The sequence below is a fragment of the Crocodylus siamensis genome, chromosome 7 (assembly GCF_052110815.1).
Source record: "Crocodylus siamensis isolate JL-2025a chromosome 7, ASM5211081v1, whole genome shotgun sequence".
NCBI lineage: Eukaryota > Metazoa > Chordata > Crocodylia > Crocodylidae > Crocodylus > Crocodylus siamensis.
This window is the reverse complement of record NC_143401.1, coordinates 52,508,521-52,531,870: the sequence shown is the minus strand read 5'-3', so window position 1 is coordinate 52,531,870 and position 23,350 is coordinate 52,508,521. Positions and strand designations below refer to the sequence as shown.

Genomic DNA, 23,350 nt, shown 5'->3' with positions numbered 1-23,350 from the left:
AACCACTTAGTTAATCATAGGTGTTGGGGGGCCTGTTGCACTCCACCGCGAAAGTCTTCCCCCACCCTTCTCCCCTCTCCCTCCCCCCAGTGCTTCAGGATGCCAGGGCTTCCCACCTCTGTTTGCAGCTCCCTTCCCCACTTCCTCTGCTCCATTCCCCCCCACCTCCCCTTGCTGGCTGCTTTTTCACTTTCTCACATGGACCAGGCTTTTTCATGGGTTTCTCTGAAAATTGTGAATTTGGTAAGCCCCTAATTATGACTGTTTTAGCACATAATTATTTGACCAATAGTTACATCATATGAACTAAAATTACACCAATAATGTTATTCACAGTTTTAGTTCTAAGATTTTGGCATAAATGGAAACCATACATAGGAATAGGAATATACAAATAATCCCAATACTTTTCAGATGTAAATGGCAAGGTTAAAATGGCATCCGATGAGCTGATTAACGATGAATACAATAGCATGTCATTCAAAATCCCCATCGGAGCAATGCTAAATTCTGAGCAAAATTGTTTCCTGTTTACTCGTTTGTTTCCCAAATGCGATAGTTACATGTTCAGTTATAGTACCAAATGCCACTGATGACTAATACCGTTATCAAGGACTTTAATTTCCTGACAGTGAACACTGTTACCTTCCACTTTCATCTTCATAAATGAGGAGAAGCTAAGATTGCTAGGGAAACAGGGAGTGAAGATGTTATAAAGCGGATATAATTACCTGGCAAATGATAAAGCAACTCAATAAAAGGCTGCACTCTCATTCAGTTTCAGATGCTGTGATATGCATCAGTTAGTCTGTGTTGGGCATTCTTATTGTTTCTCATCATCTCACCATTATCAGAGCTGCTAAGACTCCTGCTTCAGGGAGTTGCATAAATTTAGTCCATTTTCTTGCCTTGCTTGTTTGTTCCCCATTCCATGCTGACATGGACCAGACTAACAGTTGTGCTTTTCCTCCTCCTGGCTCCTGGAGACTATTGCTTGGGTGACTGGCTGCTCTGGTTTTCTCATTTGTGACCTTCCATGCTATGGGCCCAATTCTCCACTATGTTGTACTCTGTGTAGTCATTTAAACCTGTGCAAAGCAATGATAAATTGCTACCATATTATCATGGGAACATTTTACATATATTTTTCACAGGTGTTAGACTACACAGGTTATGAGGTAGCAGGTCCTTCAAGGGCTGCTTAGGCCAGAGCTTCAGCTGGTATCATTTGACATATTTCCATTGAAATGAATGGAGTTATGCTGATTTTTACTGATAATAACCTGCCCACTACTATCTAGCAGTCTACATGGCAGATTTATAGTGATCAGAAATAAGAGTCTGAGTACAAATTGTGGAGCAGTGTCAACAGAAGTAAATATATTTTTGATTATTGTAATCAAAGAGTAAGATTCCCCATTGGCAGCATCTAATTAGATAACAGGAGTTTCACAAGGCCTGTTCCTTGCAGTTGCCATACATACAGGTCTATGATAACCTGTTACAAGTGAAAGAAGCTGGAGGCTAGATTACCTGCTTGGATGCTGTCATTTTCTCTCTATAGCATTTTTTTGGGACAGGACTATTAAAAGAAAGGCAGTTTGCTGCCAGTGTTTTCTAGCCCTCCAGGCCTGCTTGATCTATAATACAATCATTAGTGCTCTAGAAAGAATGGCTTGCTTGCTTATGTGTCAAAAGTGTTTAATCAAAGAGTTGCTGTAAATCACTTAGTCCTAAAGGCAGTTTTTCTAGGACATCTTTAAAGATGGAGCCAGCTAAAGGAACAGCAGAGAGAGAAATGGGTGGATTGAGGAAGCTTGGGCTCCCTGGCTCAGATCTGTAAAGATACTTGGGTACTTACATTAATTCTTAGACCAATAGGGGCCAACCTTCTTGGCAAGCACATTACACATTAGCCTTGCAGCCTCCCCAAGTAGCATTCCAATCCCCTTCCCCTGCCCAATCTGTTGCTCTTTCTGCTTCCTGCCTTGTGCTCCCTTTGCAATCTGCTGCTCTGCCTCTTGCTCCCTGCCTCATCTGCTGCTCTGCTTTCTCCTCCCTGCCCTGTCTATTACTGTGCTGCCTCTCCCTATCCTGGTCTGCTGTGTGTCACACACGGAGGCTAGCTGTGCCACTTGTGGCACACCCATTGCGAATTGGCCATCCATGATTTAGACACTGGTGACCTTTTCACATCTGTTGCTTTCTTCCACCTAAACCCATAGGACACATCCCAACAAGTGTGCATGTGTGGTTTGCAGAGCCTCAAAACACGATGAGGAGTTGCAAACCTCATGCGGTACACGTGTACCCATTTGCCATGCTGGTAATTTGTGGTGTGGTGGGTTTTTTTGACACTTGGATCTCCTGGTGTCAAAAAAACTCGCCACTGAAAAAAGCAGCATAGCACATGTGGCAGCAGTGTGGTGCATCTGGCAGCATGCTCTGGCTGCCAACCAAGCTCTGAGCCTGCCCTGGGAGGCGCCCAGGACTCCAGGTAAGGCAGCTGGGGCCAGTACAGGAGCTGGTCCCAGTCTCCCCTACCCCACTCAGGTCACTTTGCCTCTTGCCAGAGTACGTATACAGGGCTGTGCCCCTGAAAAACAGCAGTGGCACAAATATGTGCTGCTGCTATTTGTCTCACAGGAAACACATACGCCTGCACACGCACACTTGTTGGATGTGCCCATAGGTGCTTAAGTCTCTCAGAACCTTAACTTTCTGACTAACATTTGCAAACCCACTAAGCTCCGATGGTGTCCTACAATTAACAGGCTGCTTGGATCCCTAGCTCAAGAAAAAACCTCAACTAAGATTTTTAAATGCATTAGAGGAACGCCTATCTGAGAAGTGTACTCAATGCACACTTAACCCCTGTTATCTGAATAGGAAGCAGGCCAGCCTGGCCAGACAGCAATCTCTTCAGTGAGTTGAAACCCAAAAAAGGAATCCTATAAAAAGTGGAAATTTGGTCACAGTATTAGGTAAGAGTATAAGACTATTGCATGGGCCTGCAGGGAGAAAATTAGGAAGGCCCAGGCACAACTTGAGTTTAATTTTTTTTCTGTAGACCTCTAGTGGGCAGCATTTCAATAAATACTGTTGCAAAATTACCTGGATATTCCTTTGTTCTACTTCCTTTTTACTCATTAATTGAAAACTTGAAAAATAATCATTTGTAAGAAGAAAATCTGCATTAAATGCAAATATCTGATCAAATAAACTGGGAAGCTAATCAAAGTTTCAGCTGTATTCCTAATATGCTCTGACCCTCCATTTCCTCTTCTATGCAAGAGATCAATTAATTTTTTCTTAGCATATCCTAAATAAGCTCTGTCAGTAGAAATTATGTATCAGAGATTGTATTTATTTTACAGATAGTAGTAGGTTGGTGCTTTGTTAGGTTTATTAAAGTTATGAAACGGAGTGCAAGTATTCAGTAGGAAATAACTAACAAAATAACATGGAGGAACATGTTTATTTCTAGCAAAAGTTTGCTACAGTAAATAAAATTCAACACATGATCATTGTGTTAGAAATATTATTAAAAATGCATTATCAATAGCAGATTTAGGGAAAAAAAAAAAAAACACAGCTGCTACCCCTCCTTGTCTCCTTAATGGGAGAGGGAAGGGGGGGGGTTGGAAATTGATGGGAAAAACCACCAAAAGCCCTTTGTACTAAGGTATCACTCCCTCTCTGTCCTGCAAATTTACTATCTCTTTGTTACACTAAATCACACTTTCTTTCATGACCCCACATTCCTAGGCTAAGATAAGAGCAAATGCCATTTTTGCCTTCAGGTTGAACCTTGAGTAACCTTGGGTCCCATCTACGCACGCGTGATAGCCTAATGCATATTAAGCCTACCTGCCCCGCATACTTAAGTAGTTAATTATAATGCACATGGGACGTATGAAGCGACATGTTTACATATATGTTTGTATGAACCGGAAATGAGTTGTAAAAATTCCTCCTTCTACACACGTGGTCAGGAGAGGGGGGATAAAAGCCTGCTAATGATTGTGCTCGGGGGCAGAGGGATTTGATCTTTTGTCTTCTCCCTCTGACCCTATTTGCAAATATATATCTTTTGTGTTGCTAATAAAGTGTGTCTGTAGCTGAAAGTTTTTTTCCACCTCCCGAGAAACGAACCACGATTTTTTAATTCAACAATTGGATTTATTCATTTTGTATGAGTATAGTATTATACAAACTGTAGCTACTCAGTACATTCCAGATGAAATGTTGTGGGTACATAAATCAAATGTGGCTGACGTTAAGAACTTGGCTAACTTACACTTCTGACTGAAGAAGCAAAATGAATGCAGATGTGAAGAAAACATAATTATTGGAATATTTTTCACTTGTTTTCTTGCAGCAGCCCAAACAAAATTATTTCAGCCCTGCACATAAAAGTATCATGCATGTGTTTTTGTGCGTGGGCTTTAAAATGTTAGGATGAAAATTGCACAACTAACAACAGTGCAATAAAAGGTAATTAAATGAAATCCTTTTAACCCATGCCTGAGTTGAAAGAAGGTTTGCATTGAGGACTTCTGAATGAAGTTGACCTCAGCTAATGCCTGCAGGTTTTAGAAGGCATCAGGTAAGAGCTCCTAAGTGAAGAACACCTTCTTTCTTACATTAAGACCATTTAAGAATTTAGGGTAACTGGGGTAAAACCAAGTGATTTGGCAGCATGAAAACAGGTCTCAGATTTAGGTGTGGCACACCTCCCACACCCCTACATTTGAACCAAACTTTTCTTTGCATTTCCTTTTTATTGCCACTTCCCCCCCAGGTATGCATCTTAACAGTGCATAGCTTCTTAAACACATATGACAAAACACACAGCAGAAATTTATGGCTGAATTTTGAACGGTTCATTTATTTCTCATCGCTGCATTAATACTGGCTGCTGGTTTTTAGATGATGTGGTGCATTGAAAGAGCGCGTCACTTAGGCCTTCTTCTCTAGTGAAAGGCCTGCGATGGGCTCAGCTTGGCGCTTTGGACGGGGCTTTTCAGTTTGCTTATTCTCTACATTTCCAGTGCCCGTTTTTTTGCGGCGGGGGGGGATGACCCGGAGTCTCTTCGGTGGCTAATGCTTAGGGAGCTTCCCAGGGAAAGAATTCATGCCGCTGCAGCCTCTTGCTTAGCAACGATCAAGCTTATTTAGCAAGAATAAAAAAAGGTACACCTTGTAATGCCGCAGCGAGCAGGGTTCGAACCTGCGCGGGGAGACCCCATTGGATTTCAAGTCCAACGCCTTAACCACTCGGCCATCGCTGCTGCTCCTGACAGTAAAACCCGGCAGGAAGCTTTACTCACACTCGCTCCGCCCGCGGCCGCCTCCTGCGGAGCCAGTGGCCAATGGGAGGCTGTGGGGCGCCATCTCCTCCGCCTGGGCTTTCCCGCAGCCGCAGAAGACCGGGTTGTGCTTGTTCTTCTGGGCCCGCGACGGAGCTTTCGCCCCGCCCTGAGCCATAGGGTGGAGTGGGGGGGACGAGTGCTCGGGTCGTGGCTGTCGCGGTGCATCCGGGCGGCGCGGCTTATTCCCGCGGCCCTGCAGCGACCTCCCTCCCCGCCGCGGCCGGTTGTGCCCCGGCCCTGCCTCAGGCGCCGCTGCTGGGCCGTGGCCTGCTCCCCTCGGGCCTCGCCCGGTTCTCTTGAGACACCCTTTACACGTCCCTCAGCAGCGAGGACAGTCCTGGGGTCACGCAGCACTTCCAGGACCCGAACAGCGCCAGTCTCTCAGGCGGTTCCCGTAGCTTTGAACTGAAAGGGAAAATAATGTCGGGGGTTAAAAAAGCACAAGCATTTTTAATGCTCGTTATTCATATTAAGTCTCAGTGTCATGCTTCAAGCCTTCGTTTGCAGTGCTTTTATCTTGAAATTGATGCAGCTTGTACAGATGGATTTGGAGTCCTTGTTCCGATGGATTTTGCTCCTTACCAGGAATTAGAAGGTCAGGGTATATTTTTGAAACTTTCTCCAAACACTTTTGGCCCAGTCTGGCCTTGCCCAAGTCGACACAGATTGTGCTGTTGATTTCAGTGGGAACAAAATCGGGCCCTATGTTCCACCTGAAAAAATGATTATAGTCTCTGAGGACAGCAGTGATGGATACGACTTCAGTCATCTTTTTAAAGCGCAGAGTTGCTACAGAGAATTTGATTCTATACCTTTTGGTGTTAATTTTCCCAGGTTGAATCTTATGGTTGTTTTGTCCATGTTTACTGAGCAGAGAGACATAGTTAGCTGCGTTAGCATAAAGTTGAGTGGAAGGCAGGGTAGATTTTCACCTTACAGGCTAACTAAATTAGAGCTATATATACCATAAGCTTTTGTGAGCTAGCACTCCATCAGCTGCTATGAAAGGTGTGTAGTGCTCTATGCATATCCTTTCACAGCATCTGCTGAAGTGAGCCCCACTTTATTAAAACTTATGTTATATATACATACACACATCTGATTTACAGGTGTAGACATTCAGTTTCTCTTGGAAGAGTCAGCTCTTTTCCAGGAGAAACCACAAGTATACAGATGTTCAGGATTTTTCCCTCAGAGCAAAAATGGCAGCTCCAGGAGAAAAATGATCTGGGAACAGCCAGGGGTAAATCATGGTTTCTTCTGGGAGAGCAAAATCTGTATACATGCTCTTCAAAGAGAAGCTACAGAATAGTTTTCCAGCGGTGGTGATGCAGAGAGGGTGCATGGGGGTCCATGTGCACCCTCTGACAATGGTGTTCCCGGGCAAAGGTGGACAGGCGAGATTGCTGGTGCCCACCTGAGAGCGCTGGCTGGGGAGTGCACTAGGAGAAGTGGTCCCCCATGGCCAATCCTGCCGACCAGGAAGTGCCAGTGGCATGCTGCTGCCAGTTGTGGGTGTTTGTGGGTTGGCAGGATTGGCTGCAGGGGGACAACCCCTGGCCTGCGAGATCGGCTGTGGGGGAACCCCCACCCAGTTGCTGACTGTCAACTAGTAGGGGCAAGTGCCCCCCAAACTCAGGAGGCACCGGTTGCTGAATGTCCTCCAGCATCCCAGAGTACTTTGCTCCTGCCCCCACCAGGAGACTGTGTTGTTTACTGGACTCTGCTGCTCCAGCTTAGCAGGGAACAGAACAGGCCTCCTTCTCAGTCTCCACATTGTGCTGCAGGGAGATACAGGCAGTCTGAGTTGACAATGCTGCCCTGAAACCACTGCTATCTATCTCTAGGCAGACTGAGGTAGTCTGCAGAGCATGCTGAGATGTGTACACAGGGCTCCCCTAGCTCCACAGCATCAGCCCTGCAAGCTCTCTGCTTTTCAGGGCCTCAGCATTTGAATGTCTGCAGGCATCTCAGGGTAAGTTTTATTACCAAGAGAACAAACCTGGGAGATTTCTCCCAGATTATTTGAATGCATGTGTGTGCAGCCTTAATTAGTTAGTCTATAAAGTGCAAATCTACTCTGACTTCTCCATGTCTATTCTCATTCTTCTTTCTATGTCTGTTTTTATTTTGCTGTCTTATTAGTTGTTCACTACTCCTTCCCATTTAGTATTACTAGCAGAATTAATTACTGTGCTGTTTATGGCCTGCTATAGATATTTAATAAATATGGATGCAACAAAGGTCTTCTACAGTGCTGTTCTAGGTGTCTTACTCCAAGTCAGTAGCAATAATGTATTTTATGTATTTTATCTGGTATGATATATTCTTTATAAACCTATGTTGCTCACTCTTTGTAGTTTAATATATTGGTGTATTAGACAAGGCAAATATATATATCTCAAAGTTTTAATGACGATATGTAAGGACTACATGCTGAGTTTGGAAAAATCTACTCAGTCTGCATGGTGTCTGGTGCACTTCACAGATGCCCCCAACACCTGCTCCTTTTTGTGGGCAGAGGGAGACCCTGGCGAATGCCTACCTGGAATGCACCAGGCTGCAGCCGCTGCACTTCCTCTTCTGAAGTTCTGGCTGCACTATTCCCAACTCCTTTTTCTTTATTCACACCCCATCTGTAGCCCCATCAAGTCCCAGGATGTCCTGGTCAACGTCCTCCTGGCTCTGGCCAAGCTGGCCATGTACTTGACCGGGAAGGAGGCTATGGCTGGAGGGTCCTGGGGAACTGTGGGACCACTTTCCTCTCCTTGATTCGCTCCCATCTCTGAGCAAAGTATCACTGGGCAGTGTCTGCTGGCTCCTTGGACTCGTTTGTGGGCCAGTGGATGCTGTCCAGTGTGCTCTGCTTGGTGTCGCCACTTGGCATGTTTGTTTTGAACCTCTGACCTGCACTCCCATCCCTGTTTTTTCATTTTTTGTCCCACAAACGTTGTCGCCTTTTCCTGTGGCTTCCTACCTAAGGGAGGCCAATCAGTGATTTGGTGGGCTGGGCCCACACGTTCTTTTAAAAGTAGACAAATAGTTCAGTCTACATGGGGAATAGAGAACTGGTCCAATTACAAATAAACACCCTGGCCTATCCAGGCAATGCACTGAGCTTGTTAAAGAATAGGGACAGAAAATGAGATGACAAACAACCACATTGCTAATGGGGAATTACAGTATTTCTCAACTGTAAGCAGAAAAAGAACTTGGTTTCAATAATAAAGAAACAAGAAAGTACCATTTAAGTTTTGAATTAAGGCCCCAACTTTATTTTGCGTTTAGTTCCTGAAGCAACTGATTTGCTCTATTTTCCCTGAAGAGAGATTATTTAAACATTTGCATTTCTAAGGGACTATTTCAGTTTGATTCCCTGAAACAAAGGACTTTTTAAAGTTAAAAACCAGAGGAAGCTGGCCTGTGTAATGCCCTTAAGCCAGAGGAGAGTTGTTTTATTAATTTCCCAGGGTTTGTTTGTACATAAAGCCTCTTGACACTTGAGAGTACCTCATGACCAGGAAATTTGTGTATCACAGTTTATGTCCACTTGTTGAGTCTTGCATACTATTTGGCACTCTGTCCAAAAACATTGCCAACCCCTGATATTACTATTTTTACCTGGCTTTGATTCCAAGTGAAATGAATTTTGGTGTATTCCAGACTCTAACATACAAAGGAACAGATCACCAAAGCAATGCATGATATTTGGTCTCTGCTGTGGTTGGGCTTCACACTAGATTAGCTTGGTTACGGCACCTCAAGAATGAGGCTTATTTGAATCAAATGAGTTACAAAACTGTGTTTTGGTTCTTGTACTTGATCTCTATGCCAAGCCATGTGTTTCATATATACTGAATATTATGGTAAAAAAATGTTATGCTTAGACTACACAGGAAATAAAGCCCAAAACAACAAAAAGAACATGGTATTTACTCAAATCCAAGATGAGGCTCTTCCCTACTTAACTTGGGGGGAAAAAGCCCCCCATCTTGATTTGGCTGAGGGGGGTTAGGGCAGACAGCTGCTGTGGCTCTGGCTCGTCCCAACCCCAGGGTTCAGGTTGGAACTTCAGTTGCTACCTGCTGTGGCAGAAGGCCACGTCTGTTTCTCCCCAAAAACTCTGACAATTTGGTTAGGATGGGCCCAGCAGAGGATACACACCTTACCCTATCTCTTTAGGTAGCCTGAGCTGGATACATTCCTGAGGGAAGAGGGAAACCTGCTCCCTCTGCCATCACATGCCTGGGTGAGGGGCTTGGGCTCCCTGGAGAGCTAGTCTGCTAGTCTGCCCAGCAACTAGTGATGCATTTCAAATTGGTTGGCTGACAGTCAACAGGTGCTGGCCTCCATTAGACCAGGTAAGTGAGGTCATAAGGGCTATATAAGTGAAGGACTTCCCAGGAAGAAGACTCAGAAAGAGAGAAGAGCTAGGTCATCTGAAACTTGGTCTCTCTCTCAGAACTCATGATCAAGGAACTGCCTGCCTCCAGAGAGAATCTTCACCTGCCTCTGGATGATACTTCTGAGTAAGCTACCTGAGGTCTAACTAGATATATAGCTTGCAGTAACTCAGATGCATGATCAAAGGCTTCCCCACAAAGGCACTGTGGGGAAGACAGGTGCCAGGGGTGCAGGGATGGTGGGGGGCAAGTGGCAGAGAAGCAGGTGGTGGGGGAGGCAGGCATGGGAGAGACAGGCAGCAAGGAGCAAGATGTGTGGGGGAGAAAATGGCAATGGTCAGGCTGCTTAACCTGCTTCCACTACCTCCCCCACCACCTTCCATCCTACTGCTTTCCCCACCAGCTAAGATTGACCCCCCCCCCAAAAAAAAAAAAAAAAAAAAAATATATATATATATATATATATATATATATATATATATATGAATGAAAGAAAAAAATGAAAAATAGGAGTTACTTGCTTCTTGTATCCCTTCTGGCTTTTCTTATGCTCTGGGAACTCTGTCTGCCATGACTGACTACAGTTCACCACTCTTGCCTTTACTCAACAAAAATAATTTGTTTGCAGTGACAGCAGTGCAGATACATAATTACTATAAGCCTTTGGATACAGGTGTATGAATTATATTCTGTATTATGACAGGATGTTTCCAGGTAGATTAACTGATTTAACTAACAAAAATGAAGCAAACCCCTGAGACAAGTATCATATAAAGCAGGGTTGTGCAACTGGTGTCACGTGGGCTATGTGAAACCTGCAAGGGAATAAATTGTGACCCCTCTTTCCCCCAGCCTCTTATCCAGCTGCTGCTCCCCCACCATTGCTCTGGCTGCTGCTGTAGGCACCCCCTTCCTCCTCTGGTTGCTGCTTCCTGGCTTGGTCTAGGCTTATTTTATAGATTTTGTAGACATTAGGGCTGGAAGGGACCTCAGAAGATCATTGAGTCCAGCCCGCTGCCCGAAGAGCAGGAAGTCAGCTGGAGTCATAGGATCCCAGCAAGATAAGCATCCAAACTTCTCTTGAAGGCGTTCAATGTAGGTGCTTGAACCACCTCCGGTGGCAGGCTATTCCAGACCTTATGGGGGTGTGTGGCCCCCAGCTACTTAGAAGTTGGACAGGTTTGATGTAAAGGATACAGTAAGCTTCAGAAGTCATTAAAGAGGCTTCTTGTAATCTTGAGTCTGGTTAAAAAACATAAGATTAGAATGTCTTCCCTCTTTTCTCCAATATTGGGTCTTTTTATATTTATATTCTGGTTTTTCATAACAATTTTTAAGTTTATTTTTTGTGTTAATAAAAAATACATATAATGATAGAATATGGAGTATAAACTGTGATCATCTACATAATGTTTCAGTGAATTTTCTCAAAGTCTTTGGATATTAGGTCTTGCTCAGTCAGAAGAAAGGACTACGTGCCATACTGCCTTTTTATTTTTTCAATAGATTTTTATTTTCAAGCTGCAGTTTCGTCTATACAGGCAGTCCTCTTGGACTTATGACACAATTGGTTCCTGAAAACCTCATCTTAAGTCGATATATTGTAACCCGGAACCAATTTTCTCATAAGAAATAATGTTATAGATGGGGGATTGCTTCCTGAACCAAGGGCTGATACCATATTTTCACCAAAAATACCCCAGAATTTTGTACTCGATCAATTATAGATGAGTCATATAGCTACATTAATGTATTTATAATGTAAATAGCAATCATATTGATTTGGAAGGACTTCTTTGAGGTGACTTTGCTGGACGTTTTGAAGGGCTCCTGGCTGGAGTCTTCTCAGGAGTCTTGGCTGCAGGCTTTTCTGGAGTCTCGTCTGCTTTCTTTTAAAGGAAGTGTCCAAGGAAGTTTGGACAGATGTTCTCCAGGGAGATGGGCGACACAGCCAACTTGTTCGCTGGCATGGTGTTGCATCGGATCAAGCGTTGTAAAGTTGAAACTGATGTCATAAAGTTGAAACAGGGCATCAATTTATAAATGTTGTAAGTGTGAAACATTGTAACTCGAAACATTGTAAGTCAAGGACTGCCTTGTAGTCCTTTTGTGTTAGACAGTTGCAGTATGGTAAACATGTGGCATAAAAATACTTGTTTTTCAGTGAAGCAAATACCTTTTACATGCTGACATGTCCTTTCATTCACACTTGGATAAAAGAAAAAACTATTTTACTAGATTAAAAAAAATTTTAGCTGTATGCACTAAAATTTGTTACACACTATCCAATATTCATTGATTCATAAGAAATATTTTTATTGAAAAATGATTGTGCCATATACCTGATTTTCTTTTGCCCTAATTCTCTTATTAAATTATTATTCATTGGCTTTTGGCAACAACATATTCTTTAATTTTGTTTTTTAAATATTTATTGCCACACTTTTTATGGAGCAAGCTTCTTCATAGCATCTTCAGACGTTTACTATTTAGAACAGAAATAATAAGACTAATTCAGAGAGAACTTAAGCATTTGAGAAGGAGGGGAAATCCCCAGAATGCATACATTTGACAGAATTTGAATACAGAGTCCATAACTTAATCATAAAAATATACATATCCATCATGTTGAACCTTAGGGATTTTTGGCTACTTTTTTTTCCTCCAATGCAATAGATATTTTTACGACTGTTGTCCCTTTTCCCCCACCACTCCCGTCTTAAAAAATTAAAAGTAGTGCCAAACCTACTTTAACTCGGCAAACTTGGAATACAAAGGAACATTGTACAAACATGCACATACACAAAACAGATTCCACAAGGAGAACAAAAAACCCCACCCCTCAAAAAAACCCAGACAAACAAGAAAATCCCCACAAAAATCTGAAACAACCCTCAAAATAAAAAGTAGCAGCAGTGTTTAGGAAACAAGGTGCATCTTCAAGTCTAAAAAAGGTTGAGAACCACCCGTTTAGGATATACTTAATCTAGTTTTCAAGATTTTCTGCACAAGCATTGGGACTAATAATTTTCTTTTTCAAAATTAAAGCTGAGAGTACCATATATTTACAAGAAGCCAGGAACTGTGACTAAGACACACATATTGCAAGACTTGCAATAAAATCATGAAAGTTAGTTACAGCAATTCAATAAATTATGCTTTTAAATTAGTATGAAATGTATAGATGAAACATATTTTACTTTTGCAATGCTAGAGTGCCCTCCAGTGTCTTTTGTGTAAGTTGCAGATAAAATTTTGGATAGGAAGTATTGGAAGTATCACATGGTAGCAAGTACAGTATTACACACTTGTGTCAAAGAATGATCTTTATGAATGTGCAGTATGCATTGCGGAGACAGCAGGATCAGGGGGTAAGGAGGAGAATATAATTTGTTGCCAAATTCTAGCAGCTGCCTCATTGAAATGTGGAAGTCTGTTCTTCTGATAATAGCTTCAACTAAGTTCTCCACTGTGATGTCAAATCCTAGTTATGCTTCTGGTTGGTAGCAATGTAGCTGTTTATGGAAACTATTCAATGATGTCTAAAAGGTTAATTAAAACTCAGCTGGAACAAATGCACATTAAACCCAATTAAAGTCTGGATCTGCAGCAGGGGTATCAAATTCATCCTGTCCCATGGGCCAGATCAGGGGCATGGGGCTGGTCTGCGAGTTGGATTAAGTAAGGAGACTGGCCCTGAGCACCAGAGCTAGCATGTGCCTAGAACCAACCTTATGTGCTGCATGCAACACATGTTGGCTCCAGCCCCTCATGCTGCACATCCTGGACTGGCCCTGTGCATTGTGTGACATACTGACTCCATGCCCTGAGTGCAGTGTGTGGGACTGGGCCTAGCTCATGCTTCCTATAGCATGCAGAGCTGGTTTGAGACCCACAGGCAGCACTGTGAACCAGATGATAGCACTCCACAGGTTTGATCTGGCCCATGGGCTGTATTTTTGACACCCCTGATATAGTTGACTGTTATAAAATCAGCTCCTCAGACACTGAGTAGACAGGATTTTGAATGAATATATTCTGCTACTTGTAAAATTTCATTAATATCTCATAGCTCGATTTAGCTGATCATAGACATCAAGAGAATACATTAAGTCATAAGAAATCTGGTATTAGACAGTTTGGGACTTTATAGACCACCTACTTAAATTTCACCACTTTGAACTGTGGTAAACTTAAAATGTTTTAAGGCTGAAATCAAGCACTGAAAATGCTGTTTGAATATACCAGTATATGCTTTTGAAACGCAACTAAAATTTGTGGTTGTACAGAACTTTTCTTCAAGGTATAATGACATGTAAAGTAAGGAGGAAGAAAAATTGTTTGTAGTCGTTAAAGGGCTTATAATTGCAATTAACAGCAAGAAACAGAATCATTGAACTGTAGAAAATTAGGGTTGGAGGGGACCTCAGGAGGTCATCTAGTCAACCCCCTGCTCAAAGCAGGGCCATCCCCAACTAGATCATCCCAGCCAAGGTTTTGTTTAAGTAGGTCTTAAAATCTTCTAAGGATGGAGATTCCACAACCTCTTTGGGTAGCCTGTTTTAGTGCTTTATTACCCACCTAGTGAGAAATCTTTTCCTAATATTGAACCTAAACTTCCCTTGCTGCCACTTTAGACCATTGTTCCTTGTTTCATTATCTGCCACCACTGAAAACAGTCTAGCTCCATCCTTTTTGTAACCAATGCTAGCAGTGGTCACTTGCCAGCTACTAACTGGTTCTTCTTGGCTTTCTCCCCTCTACTGCTTGTTGTTTTATTACCTGCCATGCTGAGATGATGCTGATGTGAACAGGGAGAGCAGATGCCCAGTTAGTGGATCAGAATGGTATAGGTTCTCAAAGTAGGACTCTCAGGGCTCCTCCTCCCCTACACCCTGGTCCATCACGCATCCAACTGTTGTTCTTATGACTATTCATTAATTACAGGGACTCGGGTTACTTGGTCCACGTCCTTATCACCCAATTTTCTCCCTTGCTCAGCTCTCAATCAAGCCCAGAGCACAGTCCATGCTGTGGCCAAGCCAACCACCTCTTTAGCCAGTTCTCAATCGGTTTCAACAGCTGGCCTGTTATAACTCATAGTGGGCATCAGCCTTTAAAGGAGTCGCTCACTCTGTTTCTCCCTTTCCTCCTCTCTAGGTACAGCATGTGCTCACTGGTGAAGAAGTGTTGGGATCTCCTCTTGCTCCTTAATTGCAGAGATGATTCTGTACCAGTCTGGGCAGTCTGGCACAACGGTGATCCCAGGATATGCTTCTCTGCTTCTTTGGTGGCTGGAGTCCTTCACTTTCCTCCTTGGTGATTTTGTTCAAGTCTCCACACAGACCTAAGGTACTTCCCCTTCCCTTCCCCCTTTCCAGGGGAGATGAGCTGCCCAGTGCTCCAGGCTGCCTTTCTTTTAGAGAGGGCTGGAACTCCCTTGGCCTTGTGGGAGCAGGGCCCAGCTGTGCTGGTCTACAGTGGACAGGATTTAACTCATTTGTTTGTGGGCCTGATATTCCCCTCAGCCATGCTGTCAGCTCAGGCTTGTTCAGAGGAGTGAGCACAGCAGGGCCTAGGCCTTGCCCCCTGCTACACCACTCTTCAGGTAGTTGACGGATGCTATTAAATTCCCCCTCAGTCTTCTCTTCTCTGGATCAAGTAAGCTCAGTTTCCTTAGTCTCTCTTCATAAAACATGTCCCCCAGCCCTCTTACCAAGAAGATGGTCAAAGGATGATTTAGGCTGAGTTTTAGGAATTATTTTTTTGATAGGCAAACCTTTTAGAAAGTAGAATATTCTCCTAAAAGAAATGCTATAAGATCTATTGCTTAAATAATTTTAAAATAGGCAGAGTGGGACACTAAGGACCCCTCTGCACATGAAAGTAAAGGTGTGATAGTATCTAATGCACAATCTATACAAGTGCACCTCTTGCCATGCTACACGTGCATGGCAGAGGGTGTGATTGTGGGATCACACATTAGATCCCATCATACCATACTGTTGGCACCATATTGATCAGGCTTTCCCTTCACTGGCAAGAAGCAAGTTCCTCCAGCTGGGAGCCCCCTCAGTTGGGGGTCTCTCAGCTGTAGGGGTGCTCCATGCACCCTCAGCCTCAGAGTTGCATGAAACCCCCACGGCTGAGGCTTTACAGCAGGTGCAACCCTCTGGCTGCTGGCCCAGTTGGGTCCCAGCATGGTGCACCTGTGTGGCTAGGAGCCTCCTCAGCTGATGGCGCTCCCAGCCACAGGGGAGACCTTGCTATACATGCAGATTAAAGCTTGATAGCTACCAGCTATAAAGTTAGTACACATTTTTGAGGTTTAACTTTATAGCAGGTAATAGTAATGTCTATTTATGAAAGTCAGGCATTCAGAGGGCAATAATGCTGAGACTACTTTACTATTAAACCTGTCAGAGAACTATGGTATCATAGAATCAATGTGTTTGGAAGGGACCTAGACAGATCACACTCAGGTAGGCTCTGGAGCGGTGAGAGATGCGCGGGTGAAGCTCGCTGCGCCCCCACTCCCCCGAAGCCCCCTAGACACCCCCTCAGCAGCCGCCGAGCCCCCTGCCGACCCCCAGCACAGCCGGAGGTGAGCGGGCTTGTGGTGGGAAGGGGTTAAATCCTCGCTTGCTGGGAGGAGGCCATTGCCTGGTGCCGGGCCGGGTCAAGCCCCCGCCCAGGCCCCTACTTGGTCCAGCCCCCCAGGGAGAGACAAGTGAAGTAGGGGGTACTCACCAGTCCCCCTCCTGTAGGGCAGGGCCCCCCAAGTCCTGGGCAGGGCCCCCCTGGCCTGATAAGCCAGCGTTCCCTGATGGCAGGCCCACTGCGCATGCGCATCATTTAAAAGGGCCCGCCAAACAAGGGGAAAAAAACAAACAAAAAAAACCCCAACACACTCAGGTAGGCTCTGGAGTGGTGAGAGATGCGCGGGTGAAGCTCGCTGCGCCCCCACTCCCCCGAAGCCCCCTAGACACCCCCTCAGCAGCCGCCGAGCCCCCTGCCGACCCCCAGCACAGCCGGAGGTGAGCGGGCTTGTGGTGGGAAGGGGTTAAATCCTCGCTTGCTGGGAGGAGGCCGCTGCCTGGTGCCAGGCTGGGTCAAGCCCCCGCCCAGGCCCCTACTTGGCCCAGCCCCCCAGGGAGCCCTGCGACCGGAGCCGCACGAACAGGCTGCATAAACAGGCGCTCGAGTTAGCGCAGAGTTCGCACAGGGGAGGGCTTGGGAGGGCACAAGACCTGCCTGCGACTCCCCTCCAGCCATAGCCAGCCCCAGCCGTAGCCAGCCTACCAGAGGCATGACACGGATGGGCACGCGCCGCACCCCGAGGGTCCCCTCGGGCTCTACGGCCCCTCCACTTGGCACCTCAGAGACGGCCACCCAGACGGAGCCCATGGTTCCGGGCTCCACGCAGACGGAGCCCCTGGCTCTTGGCTGCGGGGGCTGCCTGTCCCTTTTTCAGGCTCTGGGGCCTGGGAGCATGGCCACCTCCCCTTGCGGGGTCTGCTCCCTACTGGGGTCTCTGGCGTGCCAGCTGGAGGAGCTCCAGGCCATAGTCCAGAGACTACGTGCCATCAGGGACTGCGAGCAGGAGATAGACTCCTCCTGCCAGGCCCTTCTCCCCGGGAGCCACAGGGGAGAGCTCCGTCTCCCTCTGTGACTAAGGAGGACTCTGGGACCTCCCGCTCTGCCCAGTCAGGGGCATGGACCAAGGTGGTCAAGGGCCTCAAGGCCCGCCGCACCAGGGCCCCTGCCCCGCCGGAGCTTAGCAACAGGTTCGCACCTCTTGCAGCCCCAGCAGAGCCCACGCAGTTGCCAGCTCCCGCAGGCAACCCAGGCTCGACCGCAGCTACTGGCCCCACTCTCCCCAAGACAAAGCGAAAGGTGTTTGTTGTGGGAGACTCCATCCTGCGGGACACTGAGGGGGCAATCTGCCGCCCCGACCCCTTAGCCTGGGAAGTCTGCTGCTTCCCGGGGGCCTGCATCTGAGACATTGCAGAGAGGATACCGCAGCTCCTCCGGCCCACAGACCACTACCCCATGCTCCTTATTCATGTGGTCATCAATGACATGGCTCGGAGCACCCCCAGCCAGGTCATGAGGCGCTACAGGGAGTTAGGAGCTGGGCTTAGGGGTCTGGGAGCTCAGGTGGTGTTTTCGTTGATCCTCCCAGTCTCGGGCTATGGGCTGAGGAGGGAGAGGAGGATCCACGCGGTGAACCAAAGACTGCGGTGCTGGTGTTATCAGGAAGGCTTTGGCTTCCATGACCACAGCCCGCTCTTTGGAGAGAGAGGCAGCGAGCTGCTGGGAAGAGATGGCCTCCACCTCTCTCCCCTGGGGAGGAGGCTCTTCTCAGCCAGGCTGGCTGACCTGTTCCACCGGGCTTTAAACTAAGCCCACTGGGGGATGGGGGGACTACTGCCCCTGCTGGCCCGCTGAACGGCCCTTGCAAAGCCAGCGGACCAAGGCACTTAAGGGGGCACTTAAGGGACCCCACCCCTGCCCCAGCCCTGGCACAATCTGTGGGCAAGGCAAGAGCCCCCAAGGGCACACTTGCCTGCCTGTACACTAATGCCAGGAGCCTGGGCAACAAGCAGGATGAGCTCGTCCTCCTGCTCAGTGCAAAGAAATATGATGTCATTGGGATAACGGAGACCTGGTGCGACTCCACCCATGACTGGACCACGGGTATAGAGGGCTATACCCTATACAGGAGGGATTGTGTTGGCAAAAGGTGCGGGGGTGTAGCTCTCTATGTGAAGGAAAGCTACATGTCCCTGCAAGCTGATGTTGGCGACCGGCATGGACAGCTAGAGACCCTCTGGGTAAAAATTTGTGGGGAATTCGGCACAGGGGACACAACGGTGGGAGTCTACTACAGACCTCCCACTCAAACTCCCGAGCTTGACCAGGAGTTTGCCCGGGAACTGACTGAGGCCGCTTGCTCCAGGGCCTTGGTTGTCATGGGTGAGTTCAATTACCCGGACATCTCGTGGGAAGATCACTCAGCTAAATCTGAGCAGGCGCAAAGCTTTCTCTCGTGCGTGGATGACCTCTACCTTACTCAAGAAGTCTGTGGGCCAACGAGAGGCAAAGTGCTGCTTGACCTTTGACCTGGTACGGGCTACGGGGGACGACCTAATCAGCGACCTAGTGATTGATGGGAAGTTGGGTGACAGCGACCATGAGCTGATCACCTTCACCATCCACCGTAAAGCTGGCAAGTCAGTCAGCAACACAGAAGTCCTTGACTTCGGAAAAGCCGACTTTGACAAGCTCAAGAGGCTAGTCGGTCAGGCCCTCAGGGACCATGACCCCAGGGAGATGGGAGTTCAAGAAGAGTGGTTGCTTCTCAAGAAAGCGATCCTCAGTGCACAAGCTAAATCTATTCCAACACGGAGGAAAGGCAGCAAGAAGGCACAGCAGCCCCCCTGGCTCTCCAGAGACCTAGCGGACCTACTGTGGCTAAAAAGGAAAGCCTACAAAGGATGGAGGACGGGATTCACCTCCAAGGAGGATTACTCCGCGCTGGTCTGGTCCTGCAGGGACCAAACCAGGAAAGCCAAGGCTGCAACTGAACTCCAACTAGCTTCAGGCATCAAGGACAACAAAAAGTCCTTTTTCAGATGTGTGGGGAGCCGGAGGAAAAGCAAGGGCAATGTTGGACCCCTGCTAAACCAGATGGGGCAACTGACAACTGACGCCCAGGAAAAAGCCAACCTATTAAATAGGTACTTTGTGTCAGTCTTTCATCAGTCCCATGGGATGCCCATGCCTGCTATGGGACAGGGAAATCTGGGTGAGGGGGATCCCCTACCCTCCATCAATGCTGACCTCGTGAAGGAACACCTTGAGAAGCTGGATACCTTCAAGTCAGCCGGCCCTGACACTCTGCACCCCAGGGTACTCAAGGAGCTGGCGAGCGTCATAGCCCAGCCCCTGGCATGGATCTTTGAAAACTCCTGGCGCTCTGGTGTAGTGCCCGAAGACTGGAAGAAGGCCAATGTGATGCCGATCTTCAAGAAAGGGAGGAGAGTGGATCCGGCTAACTACAGGCCCATTAGCCTGACTTCTATCCTGGGGAAGATCTTAGAAAAGTTTATTAAGGAGGCCATCCTTGAGGGACTGGCCCAGGCTAACATTCTAAGGGACAGCCAGCACGGGTTTGTTGTGGGTAGGTCTTGTTTGACCAATCTCATTTCCTTCTATGACCAGGTGACCTATCACCTGGACAAGGGAGAAGAGATTGATGTCATATATCTTGACTTCAGAAAAGCTTTTGATCTGGTATCCCATGATCACCTCTTGGCCAAACTGGCCAGTTGTGGCCTTGGCTCCACCACGATCCGCTGGCTGGGAAATTGGCTTCGTGGTCGGACCCAGAGGGTTGTGATTGATGGCAGTCGCTCATCATTGTGCCCTGTGACCAGTGGGGTCCCTCAAGGCTCTGTCCTGGGACCCATACTGTTCAACATCTTCATTAACGATGTGGACATTGGAGTCAGGAGTGGACTGGCCAAGTTCACCGATGACACCAAACTTTGGGGCAAAGCATCCACGCCAGAAGATAGGCGGGTGATCCCGGCTGACCTGGACAAGCTCAGCAAATGGGCGGACGAGAACTTGATGGTGTTTAACACCGATAAATGCAAGGTTTTCCACCTTGGGAGGAAAAACCTGCAGCATCCTTATAGGCTCGGCAGTGCTACGTTGGTTAGCACTACAGAAGAAAGAGACTTGGGGGTCATCATTGACCACAAGATGAACATGAGCCTGCAATGTGATGCTGCGGCTAGTAAAGCGACCAAAATGCTGGTGTGCATCCATAGATGCTTGTCGAGCAAATCCCGGGACGTCGTTCTCCCCTTGTACTCGGCCTTGGTGAGGCCGCAGCTGGAGTACTGCGTACAGTTTTGGACTCCACAATTCAAAAAGGATGTGGAGAAGCTTGAGAGAGTCCAGAGGAGAGCCACGCGCATGATCAGAGGTCAGGAAAACAGATCTTACGATGACAGGCTGAGAGTCACGGGACTCTTTAGCCTGGAAAAGCGCAGGCTCAGGGGTGATCTGATGGCCACCTATAAGTTTATCAGGGGTGACCACCGGGATCTGGGGGAACGTCTGTTCACCAGACCACCCCAAGGGATGACGAGGTCGAACAGTCACAAACTCCTGCAAGACCGTTTCAGGTTGGACATAAGGAAGAATTTCTTTACTGTCCGAGCCCCCAAGGTCTGGAACAGCCTGCCAGCGGAGGTGGTTCAAGCACCTACATTGAACACCTTCAAGAGTAAATTGGATGGTTATCTTGCTGGGATCCTATGACCCCAGCTGACTTCCTGCCCTTTGGGCAGGGGGCTGGACTCGATGATCTCCCGAGGTCCCTTCCAGCCCTAATGTCTATGAAATCATCTAGTCCGGCCCCCTGCCATGGGCAGGAAGGAGCACTGGTGGTGGCAGGGGTCATAAGACCCCAGCCAAGTGCCTATCCAGTCTCCTCTTGAAGATCTCCAGGGAAGATGAGAGCACCAGCTCACTGGGAAGCCTATTCCAGGCTCTGGCCACTCTTACCATGAAGTAGTTCTTCCTAATATCTAACCTAAACCTATCCTCCCTCAGTTTGTCGCCATTGTTCCTGGTGACTCCAAGGGGGGCCCTGGTGAACAGACTTTCCCTGAGTCCCTGCTGGTGGCCCCTGATAAAGTTGTAGGCAGCCACAAGATGCCCCCTCAGTCTCCTCTTGCAGAGACTGAAGAGATTCAGGTTCCTCAGCCTCTCCTCATAGGGCTGGCCACAGAGGCCCTCAACCATACGAGTGGCCCTCCTCTGGACCCTCTCCAAGTTCTCCACGTCCTTCCTGAAGTGCGGTGCCCAGAACTGGACACAGCACTCCAGCTGCGGCCTGACCAGCACCGTATAGAGGGGGAGCAAGACCTCTCTGGACCTGTTAGTGATGCCCCTGTTGATGCAGGACGGGGTGCAGTTGGCTCTGCCTATTGCTTCATCGCATTGGCGACTCATTCATCCTGGAGTCAATCGTGACTCCAAGATCCCTCTCTGCCTGTGTGCTGCTGAGAGGGTCAGCCCCTAACCTATAACCATAATGCTGGTTCCCTCTCCCCAGGTTCACTTGTCCTTGTTGAATCGCATCCTGTTCAGATCCGCCCACTTCTCTAACCTATCCAGTCTCCCTGGATGCGGTCCCTGCCTGCCAGTGTATTCACTTTACGCCGCAGCTTCGTGTCATCAGCAAACTTGAACAGGGTGCTCTCCACACCCTCGTCCAGGTCGCTAATGAAGATGTTGAACAGCACCGGCCCTAGGACTGAGCCCTTGGGGACTCCGCTGCCCACACCCTCCGAGGTCGACATCAACCCGTCCACCACCACCCTCTGGGTTCACCCCGGAGCCAGTTTGCCAACCATGTGACCGTGCATTCGTCAATGCCGCAGTCCCTTAGCTTGCCCACCAGAATTGGGTGGGACACTGTGTCGAAGGCCTTCTGGAAGTCTAAGAAGATGATATTGACTTCCTCCTTCACATCTAAGCTCTTTGTTACCTGGTCATAGAAAGAGACCAGGTTAGTCGGGCAGGATTGGCCTTGCACGAACCCATGCTGGTTACCCCTCAACATCACTTCTGCTGCAGGGCTCTCACAAATGTGGCCCTTGATAATTTTTTCAAAGACCTTCCCCAGGATAGAAGTGAGGCTGACTGGCCTGTAGTTGCCAGGCTCTTCCTTCCTCCCCTTCTTGAAAATAGGGACCACATTGGCCCTTTTCCAGTCCTCAGGGACTTGGCCTGAGCACCAGGAGTCCTCGAACAGCTGTGCCAATGGCTCCACAATGACACCAGCCAATTCCCTCAGCACCCGTGGATGAAGGTCATCTGGGCCCGCTGACTTGGACACATCTAAGCCCTCCAGGTAATCCTTAACTAGGTCTGAACTAACAGTCGGGCGACTCGTATCCTTCCTGGGTCTCTACGCTGTCACCCGAGAGCACCCCATTGTCAGCAGACAGGAACATGGAGGCAAAGAACTTGTTGAAGAGTTCTGCCTTCTCTCGCACATCTGTCACCAACTGCCCTGCCCTGTCCCATAGGGGTCCAATGTTACCCTGAGACTTCTTCTTGCTACCTATATACTTGAAGGACTTTTTGTTATCCTTAATCCCAGAAGCTAATCTAAGCTCCAGTGCTGCTTTAGCCTTCCTCACCAAAACCCTACAAGCTTGGGTCAGGGAAGTGTACTCCTCCTTTGTCCCTGCCCCCTGATTCTACTGCCAGTACGCTTTTTTCTTTGCCCTCAGGCCGGCCTGGATATCCACGCTCAGCCATAAAGGTTTCTTGGACCCTTTTCCCACCTTCCTGTGCAGAGGAATTGCGTCCTGCTCCGCCCCAAGGATAGCTTCCTTGAGGAAGGACCACCTTTCCTGGACCCCCATATTAGCTACCCCCTGGGCTCTGAGTGCTTCCCTGACTACTGCCCTGAGCACATTGAAGTTGGCTTTCCCAAAGTCAAGCATTTGCGCTGTGCTAGTTACCCTCCCCACCTTTCTC

The 23,350-nt window shown here is 47.6% G+C and overlaps 1 protein-coding gene and 1 non-coding gene across 2 annotated transcripts in view; one reads left to right on the top strand and one right to left on the bottom strand.

Annotated features, from left to right (window-relative positions):
• Positions 1 to 5,212: 5,212 nt before the first annotated feature.
• Positions 5,213 to 5,294, bottom strand: TRNAS-UGA (transfer RNA serine (anticodon UGA)). Its single transcript has one exon. It is a non-coding gene; the product is annotated as a tRNA-Ser (tRNA).
• A 682-nt stretch (positions 5,295 to 5,976) lies between these two features.
• The window catches only part of CTNNA3 (catenin alpha 3), a 1,496,635-nt gene continuing 1,479,261 nt past the window's right edge, over positions 5,977 to 23,350 (top strand). Inside the window, exons 1-2 of the mRNA XM_090056878.1 lie at positions 5,977 to 7,350; positions 14,939 to 15,130. The gene's annotated coding sequence lies outside the window, so the exon portion shown is untranslated. The remainder of the gene's footprint in view (positions 7,351 to 14,938; positions 15,131 to 23,350) is intronic.